The following is an 11,287-nucleotide window of genomic DNA, read 5'->3' on the forward strand; positions in this document are numbered from 1 at the left end:
CCCCTGGGGAGGTTCTGCAATACTCTTGGCTCCCTAAGCGAAGTCGAGTAACTGACGAACGTGAGGATGCGCTTCTTGTTGATTCGCATGTGAGTCCGATGATTGAATTGAGTTGAATCAAGTATCCTTTCTGTCTGATGGTCCTGTAAGTTTCCGGGATAAACTTATGAAGAAGGTAGACTTGGTTAAGAATGTGGGTATCAACATAGATTGTTTGGATGATGCGTATGATGATTTGAATGATGAGGAAGATGTGATAATTTCTAGAGGTGATCGTGGTCCTTGTATTCAATTTTCTGACCGTGCTATGTCTCGTCTAGGCTAGCCTTGGGCGAATGCCTTGATTATCAAACTTCTTGGTCAATATCACACATACAATTACCTCCACGCTCGACTATGGCAGAAATGGGATTGAAGAGGTGGTGGAAATTGGTTGATCTAGTGAATGATTACTATGTGGTTAAGTTTGAATTAGAGGAGGATCTCAATTTTGTGTTAACTAGAGGTCCCTGGATCATTACAGGGCAATACTTGGTTATGCAAAAATGGAGACCAGGATTTTGTCCTGCGATGGCTCAAATTACGCAAATGGCGGCTTGGATTCATGTTTCTGCGCTTCAGCTAGAATGTTTTTATGTTTAGGCTTTGAAGCGTATTGGAAATTTATTGGGTAAACTGCTCAAAATTGATTCTCTTACCACCGCTCAGATTAATCAAACTTGGTATATTATTAAGTATGAAGGTTTACCTAATATTTGCTACTTGTGTGGTAGGTATGGGCACAAGAGAGGATAGTTGTGAAATGAAGGCCTCTGGTCATGCTGACTCTGTTGAGGAGCTGCACCTTCCTAATGAAGGAGTTGGTACAAGCTCGGACATTGCTATGTAAAAGGATGGTGTTGATGGTTTAATGGGAGGTCTGAGGGGACCTTGGATGAATGTGCCGGCTTGAAGAAAACCCGAGGTTGTGGCTGCTGACAAAAGTTCTAAGGGTTCTGGCAATAGGAACCAAGGGTCTAGGTTTGATGCTTTACGCAAAATAGGAGAGAATTTTGGTTTGGATGAGGGTTTGGTTAGTGGAAATGGTGCCAAAACTGGTACAAGAAAGGTTGGTTCATCTACGAGGGGTGCTAACATGGGACATAAAATTTGGACTAAATCCAAGACTAATAAAACGGGCTTTAGGGCTGCTTTGCGTAATATCTCTAATTCTTCTTTGAAGGAAAATATTCCACTGAATATGACTGGCCAATGACTTGGTGATTCTACCCGTGAGAGTGGTGGGACTTTGTCAAGTAAGGGTAAAAGAGTGGAAAAGCAGATTTCTGTGCAAGAGTAGTTAAATACTTGGGTGCGTGGTAACAATGAATATACTGCTAAAGATGTGTATATTTTTGGACACCAGCCACCTAGTATTGATGCAAGCGGTAATGAGCATGAAGAGGAGTGTGATACAGATACAGATATTGATACTACTTCTTTGGTTTCCTCTGCATATGGTGGTGGGTTGCCGCAGGAGTATATGGATATGTCTGAAGGACAAAAGATTTTCCCACAAGAGAAGACTACTAGTCATGCCTCTAACAATGTTGAAGGTCTGACTGTTGGTTCTTAATTAGGGATTAGCCCTAAGGGTTCTCGTATTTTTCTAATTCTTTTACGGATTTAGTCTGTTGGAATGTCAAAGGTGCTGCGTGCACAAGCTTTCGAAATAATGTTGCGGAGTTGATCCGTGGTCATCATCTGGATTTACTGTTTATCTATGAACCTAGGATTAGCGAGAAGAAAGCCCTTGATATGATTAAATATCTCTGGTTCTCTTCTTATGAAATTGTTGATCTTGTGGGTTTCTCAAGAGGGTAATGGTTATTGTGGAATGATACTAAAGTTAGTGTCCAGATTTTGGGCACTACTGATCAAGTAATCACAGCTTGTGTGTCCTGGCATGGTAAAGCTCCTTGGTTGTTGTCTAAACACTATGCTAAACCGTGTGGAATTAAGAGGGAAAAATTAAGATATTATCTCCAGTTTGTGGCCAATTGTCATCAATTACCGTGGATGCTTGATGTGGACTTTAATGAGATGTTTCATGTGGAAGACAAATTAGGGGGTGTTAATCCTTCTTGATTGAAAGGTTTTAAAAGATGGTTTACTGAGAATGAAATGATTGATTTGGGGTACTCAAGTCCTCGATTCACTTGGACTAATAATAGGGTATTCGAAAGACTTGACAAAGCTGTTTATAATTTGAAATTGAGGCAAATGTTTGCTGAGGCAAATGTCTACATCTTCCTAGGACAAAATCTGATCATTGTCCCATCAAAATATGTTTGCTGTCGAGACTATCTTCTACTCCTAATGCTATACCTTTTAGGTTTGAAGCAATGTGGATGCAACATGAGAGCTTTAAGGATTTTACTGGGAAAATGTGGGGGCAAATTTCTGGTTGTACTATGCACAAGTCCCACGGTTTAATTGATTCTTTGAAGATGTGGAATTGTAGTGTTTTCGGTCATTTAAACCAGAGGAAAGCTCGTATTCTCGCAAGATTGGCTGGTATTCAAACATCTTTGTGTCAGGGACCTAATTGACTTCTGAGTCAGTTGGAGTGTTCCTTGGTGCAATAATTTAATTCTTTGCTTGATTAGGATGCTCTATTTTGGAAGCAAAAATCTAGGCTTAAATGGCTGCAAAAGGGAATAGGAACACAAAAATTTTCCATCTGACAACTTTAATAAGGCATCGAAAGAATAAGGTTGTCTCAAAGCTGGCTTGTTTAATATTGGTCATCTCAAAGCTTCTGGAATTGATGGGTTCCCGTCTGATTTTTATTACAATCAGTGGAGTTTATGTGCTAAGGATATTGGTGATCTTGTTTGCGAAGTGTTTCAAGAAGGATTTTGCCGGCCGGCTATACTACGATTTTTTTTTTTAAAAAAAACTAATTATTGACATGTGGCACTTATTTTGGACATGTGGTGCAAGAGGGTCCTCTTATATATATATATATATATATAAATAAAACGTACAGCCGCACGGCTATACTCGGTGTTTTTTTTATTTTTTTTAAATAGAATAATTTTGACACGTGGTGGCTAATCGGTGAGGGTCCTTTTTTTATATAATTATAAGAAAATAGTATAGCCGGACAGCTGGACTTAGTTTTTAAAATTCAATACTTTGTGCGTCTGTTCTCTTTTATATATATATATATATATATATATAGCCAGACAGCTATACTCGATTTTTTTTTAAATTTTTTTAAAAAATAATATAGCCGGCCTGCTTTACTGGTAGAGACTAATGGTGCAACACAACACCTAGTTGAGTGACCTCTGTAACTATTTTTGGAGTTAAGTGACCAAAATGTAACTCTGAGTATAGTTGAGGAACCATTGCTATAAAAAAATCCTAAGAATAATATATGTTATAAAAATTATATTACAATATTATATAGTGGCTGATTAATATTTACTTTGGATATGTTGAACCTAGCAAATTAATCTATATATATAAAGCAAAAGGCAGAGAATGGTGAAACATTCAAAATACCAGAAAATGCCCTTGGTTAATGCAAACATTAAGAATTAAAATTATTAATTAAATGAGGATAATATGGTAAATTCATAATTTTTCATATTAAAAAAATTAAAATTAAAAGAAAATTCAGATAATGGATCCTATTTTTATGGAACCAACTATCCATTATCTTTTTTAATTCTAAAATAAATTTAAATTTTTTTTAAAAAAAACCTTTCGCAGGCGCAGAAGCGCGTGCAGAAAGGCTAGTATGTATAAAGTACAAACTAATGCAATTAGGAGGGTCCTTTTTTATTTAATTTTGTTTAATTATATAGTATAGCCGTGCGACCATACCATTTGAATATAATGTATTTAATAAATAAAAAATTGTCTTCAATAAATAGTATAGACAAGTGGCTATAGTTTTTATATATCTATACACGTCTCACATTTTTTAAAAAGGAAATGCGGTATAGTCATATTGTACATGTACATACGTATTTCTAATGTTTAATACACGTATTTTTTACAAAATTTACAGTAAGACACACAAAATTCACGTATTATACAAATAATTCTCACATGCTATTGAATAAGAATAATATATGTTATAAAAATTATATTACAATATTATATATTGGTCGATTAATATCTACCTTGGATATGTTAAACCTAGCAAATTAATATGTATTAGCCTCTCCACATGCGCTTCCGCGCCTACGAGAGGTTTTTATTTATTTTTATTTTAAATTTATTTTAGAATTAAAAAAGATAATGAGTAGTTGTGTTCCATAAAAATAGGATCCATTATCTAATTTGTCTTTTAATTTTATTTTTTTAATATAAAAAGTGTGAATTTACCATATTCTCCTCATTTAATTAATAATTTCAATTCTTAATATTTGCATTAACCAAGAGCATTTTCTGGTATTTTGAATGTTTCACCATTTTCTGCCTTTTGCTTTATATATATATATAGATCAAGTACAATCTAATGCAATTAGGAGGGTCCTTTTTATTTAATTTTTTTAATTATATAGTATAGCCGTGCGGCTATACCGTTTATAGCCGGTCGGCTATACTACAATTTTTTTAAAAAACTACTTATTGACACGCGGCGCTTATTTTGGACACTTGGTGCTACAGGGTCCTCTTTTTAAAAAATTGTACGGCTGCACGGCTAAACTCTGTTTAAAAAAAAATAGTATAGCCGAACGGCTGGACTCTGTTTTTTAAATTTTCTAGTATAGCCGTGCGGCTATACTTGATTTTTTAAATGTTTTTAAAAAATAGTATAGCCGGCCGGCTTTACGTGTTTGAAAAAAATTGTCTCCAATAAATAGTATAGACGAGTGGCCATAGTTTTTTATATCAATGCACATCTCATGTTTTTTAAAAAGGAAATGTGGAATAGTCGTATTGTACATGTACGTTTAATATAATCTTGTTAAATATTTTAATTAAGTCCATAAATTATATTACTTAATAAATTGTAATTAATTAATTATATTTTTTTTTCTTTAAATAATAATTAAAGAAGTTACTCCATTTATTCTCTTCAGGTCTGATGGAGATAAGTAATTCTATCATCATTGAACATCAATAAGCTTACACCAGAACCCCAAGTTCTGAAGCCGGGAGTGTATATCATTGTCTTTATGTTATTGCCCTAAAACACCAAAGAGGATTATTCGCATTGCTGCATATAAGAAAGAATCTGGAATTGATAGATCACGTCACAAACGGAAAGATGGACCTAGAAAATAATCAAGAAGAGAGCACTCATACCAACAGATTGCCTAGAACTTTCAACAATGGTTATTGGTAAAAAAACTTTCAACAACAGATTGCCTGATCTTTTAACTATTTGGAGTTTTCAATTGCCTGCCAGAAAAGTACAGAACTTCATAATGAATTAATTCATGACAAACCTTAAATTTTCAAGGTCATTCCGCTCCAATGCATTGCTTCTCAGAACAGCCTCATCTGTTGTACGGTACAATGTATCATGATAAGGCAACACAAATTATAAACATGAATATGAGCAAAAGCAACAAGTCTTAAGTATGTAATTCTCGAAATATATGCGTCTGTATGTAATTACTCTCAAGTTGTAGTACCTTCTTCCTTTCGTTTTAATTTTCTCTCCGTTAACTGTTGGGAGGGAGGGGGAAAAAAGGAAGTTAGTGACAAGAAAACAACAAAAGCAATGTGATGATTATGCACATGTAGGTAGTTGCTCCAAATCAGAGACGAATATGAGAAGTCATAGCTCAATCTAAGAGTTTGTAGGTAAAACTGGATAATCTCCATATCAAGGACTAGACCAGGATAATAATATTCTAGCATGAATAGACAATACAGCTGCAGTTTCAATGCATACATCTTTGCATGATATCAATAAATCATTTAAGGATGCAACTTTTAAACAACTAGAACTAGCTCGAAGCAGGAAGACAATCCAAGCAGTTTTTATACCGAAAACTAAAAGTAGGAAATGAAAATCAGTTCTAAACTAAATATGCACCTTTAGTGTAGCTGTTGTATCCCGTTCCCTTATATTCTGCTCCAATTGCTACCTCTCTTTGCTCACGCAATCTTTCTTCTTCTGACTGCATACCATTTTAAATAGAGGACATGTTCAAAACTGGTAGAGAAATATTAGAAAAAACGTATAACAGAAAATGAATGCGAACATGTTCCTCAATGTACATATGAGACATAGCAAAAATTGCATATATAATTCTAATGAACATAATGGTATGATTAGTGAACCATACAGATTCTATCATAAGATAAGAAGATAATTAACCAATCCGACCACAAAGTGAAAGCTTAGCCAAGTTTTGAAGCACTACCTATGGATAAATTTTAAAATATATATAAAAATAAAAGAAACCTCTGAACCATCATCGTCATATGGGGAGATAACTCATCTCTCTTCTTCCTCTTGTGCAATCACCTGCATCATTGCACTCAGTTAAAACAACAGTTACCATGAGAAATAGATACATAATATTACCTTTCAAAAGTTAAAAGAATTAACCTCATCATCTTCATCTTCTTGACTCAAAAGTCAAGACCTTCTTCCTGAATCGTTTCTTATGGAATCAGCTTTCCTGGACTCAGAAACAACCTGGGCAGAAGATCTATCGCCATCATCGTCATCCAGGAGAGAATATGTCTTCTGCTTCTTCACCAACATAACAGCTTCCCTCTCTTGTTTCTGATATAGCTGATATACACAAGTAACAAGCAGGAAAGACACGATGTCATAGTCATTGACAAATAAAACTGGAGGCTAAAATCCCAAGTCTACACATTCATTTAATTTGGAATGACAACTCACATTCAAACCAGATTCTTTACAGGGCACTCTTGCTAATATGTCTTCGGAAAATGCACTTGTTTCGGCCGAAGAGGACAGCCCAAATTCTTTACGGGAGTCGCAGGTCGGGGCCTGTTGGTGGTAGCAGGTGGAGACCTGGTGGTGGTGGTCTGTCATGAGTCATGACTCGTTATGAGAAGGCGGCGACGACTCAGAGGAGGCAGCGTGTTTTCTTTGAAGTCGGGAAAACAATTATTATTATTTTTTTTAAAAAAAAAACCAGGCCGCCTAGGTGCCCGCCTAGGCCGATTTTACTTTTTTTTTTTTTTTGTTGTTGTTGCCGATTTTACTACACAATCCATTATGTGGTATGGCCTAGCAGGTGGAGACCTGGTGGTGGTGGTCTGTCATGACTCGTGATGAGAAGGAGGCGACGACTCAGAGGAGGCAGCGTGTTTTTTTTGAAGTCGGGAAAACAATTATTATTAAAAAATAAAAACCAAGGCGCCTAGGCCGATTTTACTTTTTTTGTTGTTGCCGATTTTACTACACAATCCATTATGTGCTATAGCCTTTTAATATATTTGAATATACTTTTCACATTCCAAATTGGTCTGTATGCAATCAAACTAAACGTAGGATAGAGAGATGCAGTTATTTAGTGAATAATTAGTATTTAAATATTTTAATTAATTTCATAAATTGGTTGATAAATCTATATATATAAAGTAAAAGGCAGAGAATGGTGAAACATTCAAAATACCAGAAAATGCCCTTTGTTAATTCAAACATTAAGAATTGAAATTATTAATTAAATGAGGATAATATGGCAAATTCACATTTTTTAATATTAAAAAAATTAAAATTAAAAACAAAATAAGATAATAGGTCCTACTTTTATGAAACATAACTACCCTGTTATCTTTTATTAATTCTAAAAATAAATTTACTTATTTTTTTAAAAAAACCTCTCGCAAGCGCGGAAGCGCGTGCAGAGAGGCTAGTAGTAATTAATATTTTAGATTATTTTGTGGACTGTTTAAATTTTTTTAAATACAAAATTAGTTTGTTTAGTTTAATATTTGTAATCAAGTAATATATTAGGCTTATTTAAGTACTTTAAATTTAATTAGTAACTAGCTTCTCTGCACGTGCTTCCGCGCCTGCGAAAGGCTTTTTAAATTAAAATTTATTTTAGATTTAAAAAAGATAATGGGTAGTTGTGTTCCATAAAAATAGGATTCATTATCTGATTTTTCTTTTAATTTTAATTTTTTTTAATATGAAAAGGTGTAAATTTATCATATTATCCTCATTTAATTAATAATTTTAATTCTTAATGTTTGGATTAACCAAGGGCATTTTATGGTATTATGAATATTTCACCATTCTCTGCCTTTTGCTTTATATATACTAGTCTCTCTGCACGCGCTTCCACGCATGCGAGAGGTTTTTTAAAAAAAAATTAAATTTATTTTAGAATTAAAAAAGATAATGGATATTTGTGTTCCATAAAAATAGGACCCATTATCTGAATTTTCTTTTAATTTTAATTTTTTTAATACAAAAAATTATGAATTTACCATATTATCCTCATTTAATTAATAATTTCAATTCTTAATGTTTGCATTAACCAAGGGCATTTTCTGGTATTTTGAATGTTTCACCATTCTCTGCCTTTTGCTTTATATATATAGATAGATTATATTTTATTTATGATTTATTTAGTGAATAATTAGTATTTAGATATTTTAATTAATTTTATAAGTTACTTAATAAATGGTGATTCATTATATTTAATCTTAAATAATTTTGTTGAATTTGAAATTATTTAAAAATAGTTTCAATTATGTAAAGATCCTAGAAAATTATTTTAGTATTCCAAAAATGGATTTTAGTCTCCAAACCCTAAATCCAAGTCTCGAACCAAAAACCATAACTTATGAACTTATCCTAACTTGTTGCAAAATCGTTTGAGACCTCGAACCCTAACTGTAAACCTATTGTAGGGAACTTAGGACTCTATTAGCGTTGGATAATCATGTAACTCGACCTTGGGCTTTACGATTAAGGTTTCGATCTCAATCTTGGGTTAGTACAACGTAACCGAATCTAACCTAGACATGTCTTGGCGAATTTGTTTTGGGGATAGAACTACCTCAATGAACTTTTTCTATCCCTACGAACTTTGACGGGATAGACCTATCCTATTGAATATGTGTCGCGATAGATCTTTCTTGTCGAAATTTTATAGGGATTCCAACAACAAATCACTTGTTAAATAGCAACAAACATTAAAGTTTTTTTCTTCTCAGTATTGTATTTATCTCAAATTTAGGAAAATGAAAAATTAAATAAAATTTGATAAAGAGAAAGGGGGCATTTTCACATTCCAAATTGGTTTGTATGTAATCAAAATAGACATAGGATGGAGATGATGTAATTACTTAGAGAATAATTAGTATTTAAATATTTTAATTAATTTCGTAAGTTACTTAATAAATAGTAATGAATTATATTTAATTATCTTAAATAATTTCATAGAATTTAAAATATTCATATATATATATTTGAATATATTTAAGGAGTATAACTGCACAACTATACTCTTTAAATATTTATATATCTTATCTATATATATAAAGCAAAAGGCAGAGAATGGTGAAACATTCAAAATACCAGAAAATGCCATTGGTTAATGCAAATATTAAGAATTGAAATTATTAATTAAATGAGGATAATATGGTAAATTCACAATTTTTCGTATTAAAAAAATTAAAATTAAAAGAAAATTCAGATAATGGATCCTATTTTTACAGAATACAAATATCCATTATCTTTTTTAATTCTAAAATAAATTTTAAATTTTTTTTTAAAAAACCTCTCGCATGCGCGGAAGCGCGTGCAGAGAGGCTAGTATATATATATCTATATATATAAAGCAAAAGGCAGAGAATGGTGAAACATTCAAAATACCAGAAAATGCCCTTGGTTAATGCAAATATTAAGAACTGAAATTATTAATTAAATGAGGATAATATGGTAAATTCACAATTTTTCATATTAAAAAAATTAAAATTAAAAGAAAATTCAGATAATGGATCCTATTTTTATGGAACACAACTATCTATTATCTTTTTTAATTCTAAAATAAATTTAAATTTTCTTAAAAAAAGCCTCTCGCAGGCACAGAAGCGCGTGCAGAGAGGCTAATATATATATATAAAGCAAAAGGCAGAGAATGGTGAAACATTCAAAATATCAAAAAATGCCATTTGTTAATTCAAACATTAAAAATTAAAAAATATTAATTGAATGAGGATAATATAGTAAATTCACACATTTTCATATTAAAAAAATTAAAATTGAAAGAAAAATCAGATAATAAATCATATTTTTATGTAACACAACTACCCATTATCTTTTTTAATTCTAAATAAATTTAATTTTTTTTTTAAAAAAAGCCTCTCATAAACGCGGAAACGTGTACTGAGAGGCTAGTATATATTTAAAAAGCATAATCGTAAATATTCAAATATATTAAAAAGTATAGTCGCGACTATACTTTTTATGTTGAGGAGGTGGCGTGTTGATTAGCCAACCCTCTTCATCATAGCCCATCATTATAGCCTCTCTCCAATACTTTTTATAGTCAAATAATACAATTTTCATTGGTTGAACTATTAAGTCCTCTTCATCATAACCCATCATTATAGTCTCTCTCCAATACAAATGAATTTGAATCGGATTGGTCTTTATCTCTTATCCATAAAAAGGGAGCATTGGGCTAGGCCCAACAAAGCTGGTCCAAGAAGATTGGGCATGTAGCCTTCGTAGTAAATTGTGCTTTCTTCGTAGTATATATATATATGTCATCCGTGTGACGTGGACCGTACCACAGAATTTATTTATTTATTGTTAAATCCCAACGTTGAAACGTATTCTTCAATAATTCATGGGCATTGGTGTGGTGCGATGGGTCCTTTTTGGGGTATGTATGCGGAAGGCGGTCTCCTCCCTCGTGAGTCGTGTCTCCTGTCAGTCGCAGTCCCCCTTCCTGTGGGCCTCACGGCCACTAATAATAAAACTTGAAATTGGATTAAAGACAAAACTAACCGACAATCGTCTCTTATCCCAGGATAATTAGGCCACTCTGAAACGTCTTAAATGCCTTTATTTATACTTTCTAAAACTCCTAAACCTCCCTTATAATGGTAAAAGATCGAGTTCAAGTGAGCTGCTTCACTTTTTCATTTACCTTTTTGACCTCGCTGGATTTTCTGTTTGGTTCGGTGTGGTTTGGTAAAGTAGTGGAGTAAAAGCGATGTGGGAGGGAGGGTATAATAGTCTATTCAGATTTTCAAAGCGGCTACTTTTTTTTACCCCGATTTCCCAGCTCTTGGATCTTTTGCGAATCTTTAACTTTTTTGAAATTCG

The 11,287-nt window shown here is 32.9% G+C and overlaps 2 long non-coding RNA genes across 2 annotated transcripts; one reads left to right on the forward strand and one right to left on the reverse strand.

The window, feature by feature from the left end:
• Nucleotides 81-1,924, forward strand: LOC109950017. The gene is made up of 2 exons (XR_002272359.1): nucleotides 81-670; nucleotides 774-1,924. It is a non-coding gene; the product is annotated as an uncharacterized LOC109950017 (long non-coding RNA).
• LOC109949945 lies at nucleotides 5,318-7,495 on the reverse strand. Its single transcript, XR_002272277.1, has 6 exons — nucleotides 6,872-7,495; nucleotides 6,569-6,757; nucleotides 6,422-6,484; nucleotides 6,050-6,134; nucleotides 5,643-5,676; nucleotides 5,318-5,508 (listed from the first exon to the last, which is right to left on the reverse strand). It is a non-coding gene; the product is annotated as an uncharacterized LOC109949945 (long non-coding RNA).

This window comes from Prunus persica, chromosome G6 (genome assembly GCF_000346465.2).
Source record: "Prunus persica cultivar Lovell chromosome G6, Prunus_persica_NCBIv2, whole genome shotgun sequence".
NCBI classification, from domain to species: Eukaryota; Viridiplantae; Streptophyta; class Magnoliopsida; order Rosales; family Rosaceae; genus Prunus; species Prunus persica.